The sequence below is a fragment of the Pelophylax lessonae genome, assembly GCF_965119305.1.
Source record: "Pelophylax lessonae genome assembly, chromosome: 1".
Taxonomy (NCBI): Eukaryota; Metazoa; Chordata; class Amphibia; order Anura; family Ranidae; genus Pelophylax; species Pelophylax lessonae.
Window position 1 is genome coordinate 527,144,682 of NC_138768.1, and position 20,391 is coordinate 527,165,072.

Consider the following 20,391-nt stretch of genomic DNA (forward strand, 5'->3'; position numbering starts at 1 on the left):
TTAGAAAGATCTTCAGTTGGCATTCTCTACTCTACAGTGATTTTTTATAATGGGACGCATAAAGAATGTTAGAGAATATTTTATTATGATGACAACTGTATCTCTTAAAAACAGATCTGAATACTGTATACAGAGACAATCCATTTTTCCTTATAATTAAATATAGCATGGCCTCTGAATATGCGGTTTTCTTTTCGTATTTTCAATTACATTTAGGTAAACGAAGACTAAACCTAATTTATTAAAAGGTAAGTTAATGCACAGATATTAATATAAAGATATAGAGGTGAAGAAATATCACAGATTTGTTTTTGTTTTTAGGTATTTTAATGGTGACAACAATAGCTCACCTAAAAAAAGCCAGGCTTAACCTTTAATGACAATTTAAGATATTAGAGAGGGATGAAGAATGCAATAAAGGCCTGTCCGAAAATCAAATCATGCCCCACTCTACCCACAATGGAAAAAATAACTCAAATTGTATATCTTTATTTTTCATATTTAGGTTGTTGTTATCCTAAATGCAACTTGGCTGATATAAAAAAGAAAAAAAAAAACCTATCCGTCATAAATAGATAAAGATAGAGGTTCCAAAGTACTTGACACAATTTGTATAGTAAAGGCACTGAAGGCTTCATATATAGTACTTATCACAGCAAAAATTATTTTAGCTCTGTAATGGATGTGAAACATATTTTTGGATCGTGGTTTCCATCACAGGCAGTAGCTGGTAAAGTAATTTATTTTCTTGAGCTCCCTAGGTTTGTATCCCTTTGATATCACCCAGTTGCTGATAATAGGTGCCATATCTGGTTCCTTCATCTCATCAGGTTATGTTACTGGCACAACTACCGCAAGTAGAGATGGTACATACATTTACAGATTCAGGAAGCCAGATGGCACCTGGGCTGCACCATCTCCTATACCCATAGCAAGGAAACCATAGCTACTCTGTTAGTCTTGCATGTGGAGGCCTTAAAGGATCCATGATATGGTGCAAGAGGTTGAATGCAAGCCAATATCCCCCCTAGATTGCCTGTCACTACAACCCCTATTTCGGTGGCACTGTATGAAGCTTATTAGTAACCAGGTAAAACAAAAAATAATATTAGATAAAACTAACTATAAAAAGCATTTAGGTTGCAGTTGGACAAAAGGTCAGTTTTATGCCTGCAACCACTGTAAGCATACACAATATCTGAATAGCTGCACTAAAAAATGACACAATCTGTTGAATTCCCCAGCTTCTAGTAAAAGAGAGAGAGAGAAAAATGTAGATATATAAAATACGGTGGAAGTGAAAAAAGAATCTACTATGAAATCATCCAGGCAATCAAAATGGTTATTTTTAAGCTCATCAAAACATGCCCTGACCAATTCTGATCTAAATTAGGATAAAAAACTTTTATCCTCATACTTTTAAAAAAAATATTCTGATGTTTCAGAATTTTTTTTAGCGAACTATTATCCCAGTGGACAAGAAATCAGGGTTCTGAGTAGCAAGGCAGTAAACTAATAATACATAACAAGCAAAAGAACAGATATACAAAATAACTTTAGTTACAGCAAGAAAACTATGTCATCTTGGCCCTTTTTTAAATGCAAGCTCCAGGGTAACCTTAAGGATGAAGTTCAGTTTATAGCAGGTAGCTTATGGCTAACGTTTAGTAATTAAAGCCAAACTCCATTCACATTTTTACAGAAGGGTTAGAACGCAGGTTTGTATTGCCGTTTGATTCCTGTTTGGCAGATTCATTCTCTTTTTTTCAAAATCTTTTTTTTTCAAAATTTGAGTGGAGGGAAAGGACACCCCTCCCCCTCTTTGCACAGTCACATAGGGAAACCTGGACAGCTGAGGCTGTCAATCACCTGCTGTGTACTGGAGGGGAGGCAGGGTATTCGCTTGGGAATCCCTGGTTTTGGCATAAACTGTCAGAAGTGACTCAGGCAGAGGTAGGAAAGAGCAGAGAGAAATCACACTTGGTGCTTTTAATTGAGGCAAGTACACACTATAGAAAACTATGCTTTGTTTTTATTAATTTCAGTGGTTTACAACCACTTTAAGGGCATGATATCTAGAGGAAAAGCTCTATGGTGCCCCCTTTCCTTGGTGCCTTAAGCACATGCATATTTTGCCTAATTGTTAATCCAGACCTGGTTCTAACCCTTACATAATCAATAAAAAAAATGGTTTGGTTGCATTTTCACTTTTACAGCGGGCATGGGTGTGAAAGACCACTTCTGCAATACACTAAGTTGTGTATCATTGCTATTTGTGGTCACAATACCACAAGCAGATTGGTGTCAGACCTTTGTTGCTGCTACAGGTCTTAAAAGGGTAATGGTCTTGTGAATAACAGTATATTCAGAAACAAAGATGGACATATAAATGGCCAGTCATAAAACATATACTACTAAAGGTTTTTGTCTGGAGTTTTTTAGGATACATATAGAAGGCTACACACAGAAACACCTGGTACAAGTGGCCATATAGAAGGCAAGAAAATGAGTTAACTGCACAGGGCACCAACATACTATAATACAATATAAATTCACATACAATAGATTTACTTTACAGAGAATCCTCTCTACATTAAATAAAACCTTTTTTTTTATAGTTTAGCATATTAAAATAGAAATCGTTCTTCTAAACTGATTATTAATTCAAATCCCGCTAGCTCTGAAATGGCATAAGACTAGATAATACTGGAAAAGCAGATCTAGTGTAGTAAATATATACAGCTCACTTTAACAAAAATAGTATGAACAAAATCCCTCTATCTTAAAATACAGTTCTTACATTTTTATTTTTTTTTTCTCTTTTGAAAAAGATCTCCACAAGTGTTTGCGCATGCAGCTTAACGTTTCCAGAAATATTCTTTTCTTTAGTTACACAAACTGAAAAAGTGTCTTTAAACACAGTGTATGTTTGCTTGGGACAGAGACAGCTTGCTGTGATGTCCTCTCTGGTCTTCTTAGGACTGGAAGAAATAATTAGACAGCAATGCATGGCAAGCGAAGCTTTCACATAAGGCACTTGTAGTTCATTACAGTGTACAAGGGATAAGGTATATTCATTTGCATTTATCGTCTGTTGGGTAAGGCAGATGTGTGATAAGGGCTGGGTCAAAGTCTTGAAGGAATCTTGATGTAGTGACGATGGGATGTCTGTAAGCCTGCAGGTGAGAAATAAGAAAATAATGATATTTAAGTTATACCAAACGTTGACTTTTTTTTATTTTTTATTTTTTACAGGGGCACCAGTATTTCTACATCACCAGTGCAATAATCAGTTCCTTCCAACACAGTCCCTGAACGCTTACATTGTTATCATTATCTGCCAACACCTTATGTCTTCTAATGCACTGCTTCCTGGAACTTCCTGTCGGGGGGGGAGCGCACTCATAACCTCACTACCAGTCAAAAGCTTGCATTCTTCATCCCCAAGCACGCATAGTCTGTCATTAAGAAAATTGGGTTGCACACACAGGCAGTCTTTGAGGACAACAGGCACAGACAACGTCCACATGTAACCTTGTATGCACGTGTATGCACAAATGGGGTGGCTATGACAGGGCTCCATACTACCTTGCAAGGCAAAGGAATCAGCTTAAATGGTGGAAAGGAAACAAAGAAGTGGAATACATGGTAAGTATTTACATCAGCATGCTTAATTGCTTAAAAAAATAGGGTGTTAATATCACTATAAAGTCCAACTCCAGGTATTACAAAAAAGCTACCCTTGCCCCTATCCCCAACCCATTACCCCACACCACAAGGGTTAGCTGCTCAATAAGTCTATGAGTACAGGAATAATGGCTAATTACTACTCATTCCTGTAGGTTCCCTCTATCAGTGTATCCACCCCTTCAAACCTCCTCTCAAAGACACTCCAAGCCATGGTTGCACATGTACAATGTCAAATTAATAGCCCTGCACTGTATGTTATGACACATAGGTGCCGTCCACAGCCTGGGAAAGGAAATTGCCAAATCTGGGAATAGGGTAAGTAATGCAGCCTCTTCAGCTCCCTCTTGAATTAACAAGAATTAAGCCCTTGCATTTCCAGAGTTGGGTTCTAAATATGGTAGAGGAATATCAAACATAAATGTACCTGTAAAAGTTAACAAGCTTATAAAATAGAGGTCCCCAGCCTAGGATATCACATCTAACTGCACAGTAAATTTCCACAAACTTCCTGACCTTTTGGGGAAATATTCTATCACTGTTAGGGTGCTTTCGCATGGGCGTATAGGCACAGTGTGGATCCCAGTGGCATTCAAAATGCGTCCAGCCACGTGATTGAACATGAATAGCTGCGGTGATTGACAGCCTGTTGTTGCAATGTATGGGCTTGGCAGCCACTGCTATCTGCAAGCTTCTGTCAATCCTGGCAGCAGGAATCTGTAGATTAATGCCATTGGGACTCACACTGTGGCTAAACACTCATGCAAATACAGGAAAGGAAAGTTGAACAGGCAGCTATAAAAACACAGTTTTCATCCACTAAATGCACTTTTGAATACAGCTAGTATAATTGGAAACAAAGCAATAGCAGTGTAAGGAACAATTACAAGCTTTACCAGGCATTTTTTGGTGCATGATTCTCTGTTGGTGAAATGACCACTCACGTCTACCTCTAACTCTTCCCTTACACTATCCAAATACATTTTGGCTGTAGTTTTGCTTTCATAAACAAGCACACAATCATTATGTGTGTTTACATAGGAATAGGTATATTGGGTATCTTGCAAAGTTAAGCAATACGCTTAACAAAAACCCTGAGTTTAGAAAGCCTAGGGCATATATTGGCCCATACGTACGTGACTTTGCAAAATGTAAAATCAACAAATCAACCATTCATATTCTAATGATGCAAACAAAGGACTAAAAGCATCCTTGTTTAATTAGGGAGGTGACGTTTTTGGTCTTATGAATTGAGTCATTTAGAAAGAGAGGTCACATGCAAAATTGCTAGGACGAACATCACCATATCACTGCTTTCTGCAGGCATGCCTGTCAGTAATAGAAAAGTGTACCAGTCATGCTTCTTATACAGTTGTCAAAAATGTAAAGGATAGCCGTACCTTTATATAAACATTTTGGGAAGTGCTGGCTGCTCCTGTGCAGCAGGGTGCACATTGACTTCTATGGAGACATATACCAAGGCTCCCCAGTCACACTATACAGTCCCATTCAAAGCAGTAGGGGATTCAGCACACAGATGTGGCCAGAGCTGGAGACAGTTTTAGTTTTTGGGAGTAGGAGGGTAGGTTTAGCAAATGTTTATTTAAAGATACAGCTGTCCTTTACTGGCACAGTAAAATTAAAAATGAAATTGAAACTTAGGGTAATGCATGCAATTCCTAAAGCATATATGCTATAACATGTAAGTGAATGAGCTGGTGAACTAATCTCATGTAAACAGAGAATGAGCTTAAAGCGGTATAAAAACCAAAAATGTATTATGTTGCAACTTATCAATCATTAGATGTGGTGGCTGCATTAGTTTTCTTTTCTTAGTGTTTTTTCCCCTCTGATTTCACCTGGTTATCTGGTCAGTAACAAACCTCCTGTATTACACTGGATGAAGAAGTACAGGGGGCATCTTTGGACAGCAGCATTTTCAATCAGTGTCAGATATCAGATACACTAACAAATTGAAGCCAAACTCCAGATCTGTTCCATAACTACCAAAAGTGCTGATCCTGCCAGAAATCTAGTGAGCACCCATCTTCCCGTGCTCTCTGCTGCACTGAAATCCCAAGCATTTTTAAGACCTGCCCATTTCACCTTTTTGGACTACAGAACACCTTGTCCTATGTGTTACAGATGATGAGAAGGGAGGTGTTATGTTGTCGTAACAGATTTCCTGTTAAAAGGCAAAATGCTGCACATTCTCACCTTACCACTTCCTTACTGCTGGACGTCATATGACGTCCAGGGCTTTAAGTGGGGATATCTGAATGATGCCTTATTCAGATATAATTTTTTTCCACCAGCGATTCCCTTTACCATAAGAACAATCATAGTGGCTGTTAAGCCGCTTGATCATTCCTACAGGCGGCATGAGGGGACATCCCACCACGTTCTAAAGGCTTAAAGAGGAGCAGCACCTTTCTGGCTTTGAGGAAGAGGGTTCTCCCTCGAAATGTGTCAGCCTAGCCTTAGCAGATCCATGCAGATATCTGCATGCTATCCAGCACTGCGCAGTGCCTTGGCTACCTTGGATATCTTGTGTTGATCCTGTTTATATGTGTGCTATCTACAATTTTTTTTTGTGAGTATAATATACATTTTTTAAGAAACCTTTTTAGTAGTAATGCACTAGGTCGGTGCGCCCTTCTCTTATTGTTGTCTTTTAGTGTGTTTTGGATACCCTTGGTCCTGAGGGGGCAGCAAGACCGCAAGCGATACCAACAAAAGACCAATGAACATCTATATATTCTATTCCCCCATCATGCACCACTTAAACGCAGGAGATATGTTTTAAACTTTAAAGAGGAGTTCCGCCTGGGGAAAAGGAAATTAAAAGTTAACAGCTACAAATACTGTAGCTGCTGATTTTTAATATATAGACACTTACCTGTCAAGCGAGCCCACGATGTCAGTACTCCAGCTGATTTTCGTATCGGCTGTCAGGTGTTGCTGCCACCATCCGTCACATGTCTTCACAGCCGGTTACCTACTGTGCATGCGCAAAGCGTGCTGTGCTTTCTAATTGGCCCGGTGGCGGGGGAAGGAGGAGGGGGGCCGAATGTGCAAGGGATGACACAGTGGCGCCATCTCCTGGAAGTGGGGAAGGGTACATGTCTAAAACAGGTACCTGTTCCCCCCTCCCCCCTGAAAGGAGGGGGGGGAGGAAGCAGATCAGCAGGAGTTCCACTTTTGAGTGGAGCACTTCTTTAAGTTTGTTTTTTTTTTTTTTACCTAAATGCATTCTATGCATTAAAGTGACTGTAATGTCTCAAACATGTTATACTTACTTCCTCTGTACAGTTGGTTATGCCCAGAGCAGCCCGGATCCTCCTCTTCTCTGGTCCCCTGTTCCTGCTCCTGGCCCCTCCCTCCTATCGAGTGCCCCCACAGCAAGCAGCTTGCTATGGGGGCACCCGAGCCGAGCTGCAGCTCCTTGTGTTCATTCAGACACAGAGCTGCCATTCGGCCCCACCCCCTCTCTCTCCTGATTAGCTCACTGACTTTGACTGACAGTCCCAGGAGCTAATGGTGCAGTGGCTGTGTCTTAGCCAATCAGGAGGGAGAGTCCAAGGACGGCCGAGGGACTCGTGGACATCGCTGGATAGAGATAGGTCACAGGTAAGTATTAGCGGGTGCTGGGGGGGGGGGGGGGGCGCCACACACAGAAGGCTTTTTATCTTAATGCATTAAGATAAAAAAACCTTCCTGACTTTACAACTCCTTTAAGAGTATTAGCTCTATGTATTTTGAAACTATCCTTAAAAATAGAATTGACTTTTAAAAAAGATTATTCAAATATTTCCAGGGAAAAATGCAAAATACAAAGAAATGTACCGTATATTTAAAGTGGAGCTGCTGCATTTAAACTTCACAAGATGGAGCATGGAGACAGAGAGATTGTTTTTTTTTTTTTGTTTGTGTTTTTTTTAGAGGAGAAGGAAAAATTCATAGTAAAAAATAGTTGGGAGGTCTACTGCTGTACAGAGTTGATCTTCAGACTGGTGGCTGGACCATAGGTTTTAGGCATTGTCTTTTTACACTGAGCTCAGCCCCACAAGGTCAGATCACAAGCACGCCCTGCCTAAGTCATCACATTGTTATAGTCAGAATCCTGAGGTCAGTCAGAGCACACACAGCATGCATGAGGGAATGTATGGAAAAAATGACTCATGCCCAGTACACTGTCAAGATTTTACAGTGCGGTCTCCAGGGCTCTGTAACTCACCAGCACACTGTTGTTTTCATGAACAGCCTGAGACTCCAGTGGCCAACAAGGAAGAACACATCAGTATCCACAAGACAGACTGTAGCCACCATCACACACCTGGTACCTGTAAAACAGGATGTCCTATAAGTTTTCACGCACTTACACAACAAACAAAGCATCATTGTTAATGAGAATCTGTTGTCTTTAAATGATTTTTTTTTTAATTTTTTATGTGAACAGGATCTTAACAAACAAATGAATAAATCTGTGCTAATGTGTTGTAAATTAAAAAGAAAATTAGCAGCAGAGGGAATATCTACAAATCTGTAAATGATATAAATCACATCAAAGATTATTTGTGCATTTTTCAGCAGGCACCCTAAATATGCTACAATACATAATCATTTCCCTATAAATAACTAGGCCACCTGAAAGTAATATTTTAAAGTATAACTAAAGCCAAAACATTTTTTTTTTTTTAGATAGAGTAAGGGAAATTATAAATCTTGGCGGTTTTTTTTTTTTTGCCTTCTGAGTACCATTGGGAAGATTACCTTTGACTTTCTGTCCCACAGTCAGAATAGGACGTGAGAGGAAATACCTTCAAAGAAAATCCCTAGTTATCACCAGGATCACCAGAACTAATGTCACCATTGGAACATTTCCCTTTGATTACTGTTTTGGCGTTAACCCAAAATGGGTGATTTTCTTCTACTTTCATTTTTGATGATAACGGTAAACATGACAAATAGAGAGGGTGATTCTCCCTAATGGGGGGCGCAGGCAGAAATAAATAATAAATAAACCAACAGGGGTTGTCACCCCCTCTCTACTCTATCCAAAACTAAAAAAAAAGAAACAAGTTTTGTCTTTAGTTATAATTTAAATATAGTCAGCACATGGCTTCTTACATGTTGAGAATATTCCAACTTCAAGCCAATAATCCCAACTCATTCCATTTCACCTGGGAGTTTTGTGTGTTCCTGTCTAAATTTGGGTATTCAAACACCGACAGCGGCACTCTTCATAATTCAGTATATATTGTTTACTTTATCAAGGATTGTGGGAAGCCCTTATAACTATCACATTGGTTGTGAACAAGGCCACTATGGCCGAAACACACATCTGCTCTATATATTCATCTTTTATGGAGTTACAATAAATTTGGACTTATTTAGGAGCATGTACGGAGTTGCAGATTGTCTTCTATCCATTTACTTAGTTGGCAGCTGAGTGACTGCACATCTTGCACCAAACAGCTCGGGAGGATCTCTACATAATCTGGGGTAATAGCACCTTTTTCTTTAACTATCACAGCAGGTGTGCACACACAAGAACTAAAGTCCAGTCATCTTAAAAAAAAAGTCCCCAAGAGTCCCAAGACAGTAAATTCATATTATGCACTGTAAATCCAACACTTATTTTTAATCAAGAGAATAATATTAGGAAGAAATAGAATTTAAAAAAGGAGGATCTGCTCCCAAGCTTGAAAAAAGGAATTCACCTCTACAGCCATAGTACATACGTACCTCCCAACTTTCCCAGATAAGAAGGAAGAACACCTTTTAGTAAAAAAGTATGTAGGCAAAGGACATACCCTTGAGACATAACCAGTTATACATAGTATGAAGAATAATTGTACTAAAATGAGCTAAACCTTTTTTTTATCACTTATTTTCCCTTATACTGGTTACCAGTATAACAAATGAAATCATTTGGAGGTTTTAGGAAAGACTAAGTGAAATAAATCAGGTCTGGAAGTTAAGTAGTTTTTCATTTCATTTTTCATAGAGGTGTATACATCAGCTCCAAAAATCAAAAACCCGATCAAGTGCCAACAGGGGGATTTGGTTCCAAAGGAGAGACAATCCAAACTAATAAGGGACATATAGGAACTATGACAGTAAATGCCTGCTACTTATCAAATCACTTCATCACGTTACTTCTCTGACCTTTACACTTATATACATCATCCGCCTCTCACAGGTCCTCACACCTTGTGACAACGCCAAGCATAGTGTGTCTGACATCATGTCACAAACATCCCGTACAGAAATGGATAAGAAGACAGAATTGAGCCTTGGCTTGTCATCAGGTAATGTAAATGCTCAGTGTGAATAGAATGTATATTTACTTATATCATGCACTGTTTTCCTTTGCTCATTTTTTTTCTTTTATTTTATTTATCATGTTCCAACGCGTGCTTTGAAAGACCTGAATATCAGGTCATGATAGTGTGATACCTACAATCTAGTTTGTTTTCTTTATAAAACACCAGTCTGACTGCTATATGAAACTGACACAAGTTGTTGTAGTTGTTCTTCATGTCTGGTAATTACAAAGGGGTCCACCGGCTGTCGGCAGCTGTACAGGATTACTTTACTCTAAAAATATCACCTGTGAAGGATATTAAAGTGGTAATAAATCAGAAAACAAAAAAGTAATATGTTGCAGCTTGCCAATCTTTAAGGCTTCATGTACACATAGCCTACTTTGACTGCTGGCCGCGGGAAAATGCAAAATGCGGCAAAATGATAATGCGAGCAGTCAAATTGTTCCTATCCTGAACGTGATTTTTCCGCATTCAGGAGAGGGAGGTTGAAGCTCCTAAACTCTAGTAAAACCCTATCTGTACATTGATACATAGGCTTTTATGGAGTTGAGTTTAGGAGCTTTGACAAAACAAAATGCCAAAAGCTCCGAAACTTAAGTTTAGGAGCTTTAATGTACATAAAGCCTAAATGTGGTGGCTGTTTTTTTTTTATTTTTGGCCTTTTTCCCTCTATTTTCACCTGGAGATTTGGTTAGTAACACACTTCCTGCCCTAGGGTGTCTCTATTCGGATAGAAGAACAATAGAGACACCCTAAAGGCCCGTACACACGTACCGATCGTCGGCCGAAAAGCTTCGGCCGACGACCGATCTGCCGATTGTAGGCTTGTTAGTATGATGCCTCCGACAGCCATCAGCGCACATTCTGCCGACAAGAATCTGTCATGCAAGCATTAAAATTTTTGTATGCCGACACCAGAGAGGCCGATTGTTCGCCAGTCAATACAGAATTCGGCCGACAGACCGCAGATTTGCAAGACTGGGCATGCTCAGAAAAGAAAAAACACAGGGAAAGTTAACCATTACATGACATCACTTCTGCAGTCGGCTGTAGTCGGCGGACAAAATTCTTGTGCTGTCTTTGCACTTTTCAACAGACACCGACAGCCCGGGGACAAAAGACGGCCGATCGTTCGCCGACGATCGGTACGTGTGTACGGGGCTTTAGACAGCAGCGTTGTCAGTCTCAGGAGAGGATGGTACTAGGTACTAACAAACTCCAGCTAACAACTTTTCGTCAGTAGCAGCAACATTTTTATTCTTTTGGGATAAATATTTTACATAAATGAATAAAAGCTGGCTTTTGTAAGCACCCCAATCAGCGTAAAATGGTTTATCATACCCCCCTAAATACAACTTTCGCTAGACAGTTTGGTCTGTTAAAAGAAAATATAAAAATAAAAGACTTATTGGCCACATCACCAGGTTAAAATAAAAAGAAAAAATAATAAAGAAAAAAAAAAGAAAAAAAGGAAAGTAATACAGCTAACACATCTATGTACTGTTGACCTGCAATACACAGTATTTTTTTGTTTTGGGGTTAAATACTTTATTTTATAACATGTATAAAAATCTAACACCTCATACAACCTCATAATTATGTGCATTTAGTTGGGTATGGAGCATACACTATAAAAAAATTTCTAAGAAAAGGTTAAGCCCCTTCCTGTCCACGGTCTGTACAATAATGTTCTCCTGTTCAATGCGCACAAATGATCTTGGACAGAACAGAGTAATCCCTGACCATGTGATCACTATTTCTGTTAAGAGGGGTTTATTTAGAAAAGCTGGAGAGGGCAAAATCAAGCTCACATCAGCATAGAAACCAATCAGCTTCCAGGTTTTATTGCCAAAGCTTAATTAAACAAGCTGAGATGGGTTACAATGCAAGCCTAGTTTTGTACTCTCCAGCTTTAGTAAATAAACCCAATATTGATCACATGCAGGCTGGAAGCCTAATGCCCCATACACACGTGCAGATTATCTGAAGACTTTTGTCTGCAGACTTACCAAAACCATATAATATGAGGTCAAACCTAAACACTTTCAATTTGCATGCAATCCGTCAGGCCCTTGCACTACATAGAAAAGGTAAGTCTGCAGACAAAAGTCTGCAGATAATCTGCACGTGTGTATGGGGCATTACTCACAAATTAGGCCTTCGGCCTTCAGAAAAAAAATCACTAATTTTAAAAATGGATAATCTTGATCATAATTCCTAGTTGCATCTTTAATTAATTTTGTTCAAAAAAATATATCAAACTTTAATATAGCACTGGTTTACCAAGACAGTTTTTCACATAACTTGTGTTTTTTTTTTTTTTTTTTAAACATAACTGATATTTCGAACACAATTTATGCTGCATACATTTTTTGTCTGAATTCATCATTTTATTTTTTAAATTGCATAGATATTTGCCCTAACAACATGAGGACAAATGGGTCTAAAAAGTAGCATTATACCAGCCTTTTTCAACCAGGGTGCCCAGGCAGCCTGGGGTGCCTTGAGGTTTCTGCAGGGGTGCCTTGGCAAAATGCCTAAAAATTTTCCCAATATTGTATACAAGCTGGTGGGTGGATGAAACCTGCCTTTTAGTTACACAAAGCTACAGGTTTTCATTGTGCACCATTACAACCACCTAGCCGTTAACCTCCTAACACTCAATGACATCATCAGTTGATAAGGGGGATGTCAGTTGCCCGCATATCATCCATGTTTGACGCTCCCTTGCCTCCCTCCATCAGCTTTGGGGTATCATTAGCTAAGTGATGGAAAAAAACTGAGGGAGAGGAGACACACTGGAATACTAGTCTGTACTACAAGTAGTTTGCAATGGTGTATTAGCTTTGGAAGAATAAATCCCCTCTAATGTTGGGTGCCCTACATGTATCGATGTTGCTGCATTATGTAAAAATATTAGAACAGTTTTTACATTTTAGAATGGGGCATCTCAAGACTGTCCATAATTTTAGAAGGTGCCTTGAGATTGTCCATAATTTTAAAGGGTGCCTTGACTGAAAAAAGGTTGAGAAACATTGCATTATATTATACTGTAATATACTGTATGAGAGAGTGGAATTTAGAATGATACAACTTCTACCATATTAAAACCATATGTACTGTACATGTAACAGCTGGGTAGCAAAGAGCTGTGCAGTGTTAGGGTATAGTGAATGAGGTGTTGTGAGAGAGCTACTGTTGGGATGCTGTTATTGCGATTTTCATGGCACGCTTGATTAATGCTAGTTGATTTAACCCTACCACTGCTTCAGCTGTGTTTTTATTTTTTGCACGCGTGTTTAAAATGCACATTTTAAGCCTGACGATTACCTGAAATTCCTAAAATATTTTTTTTCCAAATGCAGAGACCCTGAGAGCCGGTTCACACTACTCCGACTCAAAGTCACCCCATGAGGGAGCAACTTTTTAGCGCCGACTTTAGCGCGAACTTTGAAGAGACTTAAATGATAGGCAACTTTGTCTATGGGGAATGCCTGGGTAATCTATTTCTTCTTCCTGGAAAGTCTGATCACAGTCGCTTGAAAATAGATAAGGATCCGACTTAGAGGCGACTCCCATTGAAGTCTATGTGCACAAGTCGGATAGAGGTCGCCTTGAAGTAGTACAGGAACCTTTTCTGAAGTCAGAGCGACTTCAGTAGTGCATATTAAGACGGCTCTCATTCATTTACATTGAATTTGTAATGACAAGAGACTTGGGGCGACTTGAGGGCACACAACTCGCGTCCCAAGTCGGAGTAGTCTGAACCGGCTCTGAAAAATAAAAATGTTGCAGTTGCAACATTTTTAAGTCACATAATTTTATTGCAATTTTACCAAACAATGCATTCAAAATTATGTGCACACAAACACAATATAATACCCTTTTTTATAATATAAAAGATGAGGTTGAGTAACTAGATACCAAACAGGTAAAGCCTCAAAATTGTGTGAGCCTGAGAAACAGAAAAAATAAAATACATGGTACCCAAAATTGTCCATATGGGACACCTTAAAAGCCTTTAAAGCTCATCAATTTAATGTTAACCATGAATGATGGCCCTAGAAATATTGCTCACTGGTGAGCACGGCGTTATCTATGACATATTACTAATAGCATAGTGCAAGTAAAAGGTGATATTGGATCCCTAATGTCACCTCTGCACTCCTTTGAAGCCAAACGAGCACAGATCATGCTCAGTTAGCTTCTTCCCTGCCTATAGAGGGGAAATTAGCAAACTGATGTTTGCTGGGCTCCCTCTGCCTATCCAGCTGGTACCCCCCAGGAATGCTCTGGGTTCCCTGTCCCACCTGGGTGCCCAGGACATACAGTGCATATAACATTTCTACACACCCCTGTTAAAATGTCAGGTTTCTGTGATGTAAAAAAATGAGACAAGGATAAGTCATTTCAGACCTTTTTCAACTTTTAATGTGACTCTTTAAACTGTACAACTCAGGTTAAAAGCAAACTAAAATCTTTTAGGCAGGAGAAGTAAAAATAAAAAAAATAAAATAATGTGGTAGCATAAGTGCGCACACCCTCTTATAACTGGAGATGTAGCTGTGTTCAGAATTAAGCAATCACATTCAAATTCATGTTAAATAGGAGTCAGTAAACACCTGCCATCATTTAAAGTGCCTCTGATTAACCTCAAATAAAGTTCAGCTGTTCTAGTAGGTCTTTCCTGACATTTTCTTAGTCGCATACTACAGCAAAAGCCATGGTCTGCAGAGAGCTTCAAAAACATCAGATTGTTAAAAGGTATCAGCCAGGAGAATGGTACAAAATAATTTCCAAGGCATTAGATATACCATGGAACACAGCGACGACAGTCATCATCAAGTGAGAAAATATGGCACATATTACCGAGAACTGGACGCTCCTCCAAAAATGATGAAAAGATAAGAAGAAAACTGGTCAGGGAGGCTGCCAAGAGGCCTACAGCAACATTAAAGGAACTGCAGGAATATCCGGCAAGTACTGGCTGTGACAACAATCTCCCATATTCTTCATATGTCTGGGCTATGGAGTAGAGTGGCAAGACGGAAACCTTTTCTTACCAAGAAAAACATCCAAGTCCAGCTACATTTTGCAAAAACACATCTGAAGTCTCCCAAAATCATGTGGGAAAATGAGTTATGCTCTGATGAAACCAAGGTTGAACTTTTTGGCCGTAATTCCAAAAGATATGTTTGGTGCAAAAAAAACACTGCACATCATCAAAAGAACATTATGCCCACCGTGAAGCATGGTGGTGGAAGCATCATGTTTTGGGGCTGTTTTTCTTCAGCTGGAACAGGGGCCTTAGCATGATAGAGGGAATTATGAACAGTTCCAAAAACCAGTCAATATTGGCACAAAACCTTCAGGCTCCTGCTAGAAAGCTGAACATGAAGAGGAACTTCATCTTTCAGCCTGACAATGACACAAAGCATACATCCAATACAACAAAGGAATGGCTTCACCAGAAGAAGATTAACGAGAAAACCAACTTATAACAGCGCTCAACACAAAAAAATAATGAATAGAGGTGATTTGGTGTAATAGTAAGTGTATCAATTGGTGTGCAGCTGCTGTGCATCCAAAACAATTATTGGAAAATGTGTATAAAAGTATGTTAAAACAGCACTAGCAGCAAATCATATGACGACAAATAGTGAGATTTATGTAAACAAAATTAAGTGCCTTATACCATATAGAGTCTCTTAATAAAAATAGTAATAAAGTGCTCAAGTGCAAATCTTTGTTTCTTCAGTGCAAGTAAATAAAAGTGCTCGAGTGCAGATCCATCCAGGTATATTAAGGTGCTCACATGAGTGACCCTCCAGGTCCCCTACTCACCACACTATAGATGGCTCAGCGTGTTTGGATATACTGATGGGACTGTAATTTCGAGCTCCGATATTTCATCCAAATTGTAAGGAGTGCTTTGTGGGATCGCTCCGTTGGGATGGAGATGGTGTTTCCCGATATATGTGGATGAAAGAAAGGGGCTGATAGTGTAATACGTTCCAAAATATATTTATTACCCCACGATTAAGTTATACTCACAAGAACAAGCATGTAAAATGGCGATAATGACAAACAGGAACGCCGCTGTTGGCGTGCGTTCCACCGAGATACCATAAAAATTATCATATAAAGTGCATAGTGACAAATCATCAACTGTTTGAATAATTAATAAATATTCTAAAAAATTCCAAATTAAAGTGCATCAAAAGTTCAAGGTGATAAGTCCCAATAAGCGGATAAATGATTAAAAGATAAATCTCCAAGGAATAAACTCTTCACATGGTAAATCCTCAATCCCTTCACCATATAGGCACCAATTTGTGAGTGTGCTTACCAGAAAGCACAGACCCCTTAATTACAGGGGGTCAGTGCAAGCAGGATCAATCAGACATCTCTGGGAGTGGCAGCAGAGGAGCATAAGGAGGAGGAGTGTGGAGTTCTGTGGTTTACAGGAGGTTGTGAAGTGGACCACTCTAGAGGGCTTGGTCTTACATACTTGGATTCTGGTCGCGTTGATTGATCCTGCTTGCACTGACCCCCTGTAATTAAGGGGTCTGTGCTTTCTGGTAAGCACACTCACACATTGGTGCCTATATGGTGAAGGGATTGAGGATTTACCATGTGAAGAGTTTATTCCTTGGAGATTTATCTTTTAATCATTTATCCGCTTATTGGGACTTATCACCTTGAACTTTTGATGCACTTTAATTTGGAATTTTTTAGAATAATTATTAATTATTCAAACAGTTGATGATTTGTCACTATGCACTCTATATATGATAATTTTTATGGTATCTCGGTGGAACGCATGCCAACAGCGGCGTTCCTGTTTGTCATTATCGCCATTTTACATGCTTGTTCTTGTGAGTATAATTGAATCGTGGGGTAATAAATATATTTTGGAACGTATTACACTATCAGCCCCTTTCTTTCATCCACATATATCGGGAAACACCATCTCCATCCCAACGGAGCCATCCCACAAAGCACTCCTTACAATTTGGATGAAATATCGGAGCTCGAAATTACAGTCCCATCAGTATATCCAAACACGCTGAGCCATCTATAGTGTGGTGAGTAGGGGACCTGGAGGGTCACTCATGTGAGCACCTTAATATACCTGGATGGATCTGCACTCGAGCACTTTTATTTACTTGCACTGAAGAAACAAAGATTTGCACTTGAGCACTTTATTACTATTTTTATTAAGAGACTCTATATGGTATAAAGCACTTAATTTTGTTTACATAAATCTCACTATTTGTCGTCATATGATTTGTTGCTAGCGCTGTTTTAACATACTTTTATACAGAAGAAGATTAACGTTTGGAATGGCCCAGCCAGAGCCCAGACCTGGAAATTTGTGGGGTGACTCAAAGAGGGCTGTGCACAGGAGATTCCCTCACAATCTGACAGATTTGGAGTGTTTTTGCAAAGAAGAATGGGCAAATATTGCCAAGTCAAGATGTGCCATGCCGATAGACTCATCCATAAAAAGACTGAGTGCTATAATAAGATCAAAAGGTGCTTCAACAAAGTATTATTTTAGGGTGTGCACACTTATGCAACCATATTTTTTTTTTTTTAGTTTTTTTAGTTTTACTCCTCTCCACCTAAAAGATTTCAGTGTGTTGTTCAACTGAGTTGTACAGTTTAGAGATCACATTAAAGGTGAAAAGTTCTGAAATGTCTTATCTTTGTCTCATTTTTTTACATCACAGAAACCTGACATTTTAGCAGGGGTGTGTAGACTTTTTATATCCACTGTACATGAAGGAGGGATGGCCTGGTATGTTACTACATACAAGGAAGTCTATAGCTTATCATTATGGATTGAAGAGAGGAGAATTGAAACCACTGTCAGCTTTTGTGTGCCACCTGTGTCTCATTAGAGAGATTTGTCTTCATTTTTTGTCCTGCAGACTTAACGGGAAGTGAAAGAATATTTGTGCAATGTGAGAGATATTCCCTCTTAGACAGTTGTCACAGGAACAAGTGCCCCCATTGAAAGATGTTCTGGTGGCATCTTAGAATCTTGTATTTACCCTCACTTTCATTCCTGGGGAGACTGGTAATCAGGACAATCAGAGATTATACATTACATGAATGGGTACACAGACAGCATTAAAAACCTGACAGTGGATCTAACCATTCACCTCTCTATGATGACGTATTTTCCTAAGTGGCATCACAGACCAGAAATCGGACGATTAGGTGCAGCAAGTACACAATGACCTAGATAACACCTCTTGCAACCTCATCACAAATATTCCATCTTATCACCTGTCCCTGGGAAAAACGTGGTGGCCATAGCAATACCAATGACAGGAACCCTTCATCACAATACCAAAAAAGAAATAAATGCATTTTTTTTTGGTGTCTCTTCCTGCTATGCTTAACTTTACAGCCCCTTCCTGACCTGCTGACCCTAATCACTGGGTGGGACAGAAGGTAAGGTGAAGTGGTAGAAAACAATGAAAAACCTAGGAGAGTTTATATATATACAGTGCTTTGCGAAATTGATGGGAAGATGGATGGAGCCAAATACAGGACCATTCTGGAAGAAAACCTGATGGAGTCTGCAAAAGACCTGAGACTGGGATGGAGATTTGTCTTCCAACAAAACAATGATCCAAAACATAAAGCAAAATCTACAATGGAATGGTTCACAAATAAACATATCCAGGTGTTAGAATGGCCAAGTCAAAGTCCAGACCTGAATCCAATCGAGAATTTGTGGAAAGAACTGAAAACTGCTGTTCACAAACGCTCTGCATCCAACCTCACTGAGCTCGAGCTGTTTTGCAAGGAGGAATGGGCAAAAATTTCAGTCTCTCGATGTGCAAAACTGATAGACATACCCCAATCGACTTACAGCTGTAATCGCAGCAAAAGGTGGCGCCACAAAGTATTAACTTAAGGGGGCTGAATCATTTTGCACACTCAATTTTTCCGTTTTTTATTTGTTAACAAAGTTTGCAATATCCAATAAATTTTGTTCCACTTCATGATTGTGTCCCACTTGTTGTTGATTCTTCACAAAAAATTACAGTTTTATATCTTTATGTTTGAAGCCTGAAATGTGGCAAAAGGTCCCAAAGTTCAAGGGGGCCGAATACTTTCGCAAGGCACTGTATGTATATATATATATATATATACACAATATATAGATATATAAATATATAACCTTATATATAACCCTTTTCCATTCTATCATAATGTTTAAGAAAAAATTTGTTTTTTTACATTTTTGACTGTAGCTGGGATCTGTTAAAAATCTGTACTGTTGCATACTAAGCTACATAAAATTACCAGGCAAAACAACACTGTACAAATCAAATAGTAGGTGCTTTTGATTTACAAGATTCTTCAAACAAGATGTTCTCGGAGAAGGTATAAACTATGCATTGCTGTAAGAGAGATATTAAAACTAATGTGAATGACCTAAGAGTGGAAGGTATGCGACCCCACTCATTTCAGAGCAGTGACATCACATGTATGTATCCCTCCTTTGCTGCTTACTCTCTTCTGGAATGTTTCAAAGGATTAAGAAAAGCAGATAAACAGGGATTTAACTCATTCTCCGCTGTAAATTAGTTGAGGACTGCTTAATCTTCTCCACATGTTTGCTGAGGACCAGTAATAGTTCCAGGACAAAAAAATCCCAAATTTCCAATTTTGAAAAATGAAACATTAATAGGATTTACTATTTGAATGCTTAAACTGATGTTCAAATACAATGCAGATTATTAGCAAGTATAGTATACAATTACATACATTTTAGTTGTGTTATGTATTTAAAGCAGCATTAAACCCAAAAACAAACATTTGTTATATTGCAGCTTGCCAATCCTTATAATATTTTTCTTTTTTAGGCTTTCTTTCGCCTTTTTCACCTAGTGATCCAGCCAGTAAGTCTGTTGTTTTTCAAAACAACAAGCTCTCTTCCAGATGTATCAGTTTACAGGGATGAGACAAAAAACTTAGCGCTTACAGGGGTACTTACAATTAATGATCAGCTTGTATTTATTCATGTAAAATCTTTATCCCAAAAGGAAAAAAATACATGTTTGCTGTAACTGATGATAATGTGTAAACTGGAGTTTGGCTTCAATTTGTTAGTGTATTTAAATCTGCTAGTACATTTAACACTCCCCCCCCCCCCCCCAGACTGACAATGCTGCTGTCCAAATCTGGCCCCTGTGCTCCTTCATCCACAGTGTAGGCATTTAATACAGAAGTGGTAATGTCCAGATTACCAGGTGAAAACTTTAGCTGAGTATACCTTTAACCACTTGCCGACCGCCGCACGACTATCTACGTCGGCGGTCAGCCCCTCACAGGCAAAGTGACGTAG

The 20,391-nt window shown here is 39.0% G+C and overlaps 1 protein-coding gene across 2 annotated transcripts in view; it reads right to left on the minus strand.

Moving 5' to 3' along the window:
• Positions 1 to 2,134: 2,134 nt before the first annotated feature.
• Positions 2,135 to 20,391, minus strand: part of RBPMS (RNA binding protein, mRNA processing factor) — a 292,730-nt gene continuing 274,473 nt past the window's right edge. Inside the window, exons 7-8 of one of the 2 annotated variants that reach the window (XR_014225321.1) lie at positions 7,925 to 8,030; positions 2,135 to 3,176 (exon numbers count right to left, since the gene is read on the minus strand). The gene's annotated coding sequence lies outside the window, so the exon portion shown is untranslated. Of the gene's footprint in view, positions 3,177 to 7,924; positions 8,031 to 20,391 lie in introns of those variants that run through there. The other variant, XM_082258957.1, reaches the window with a different exon arrangement.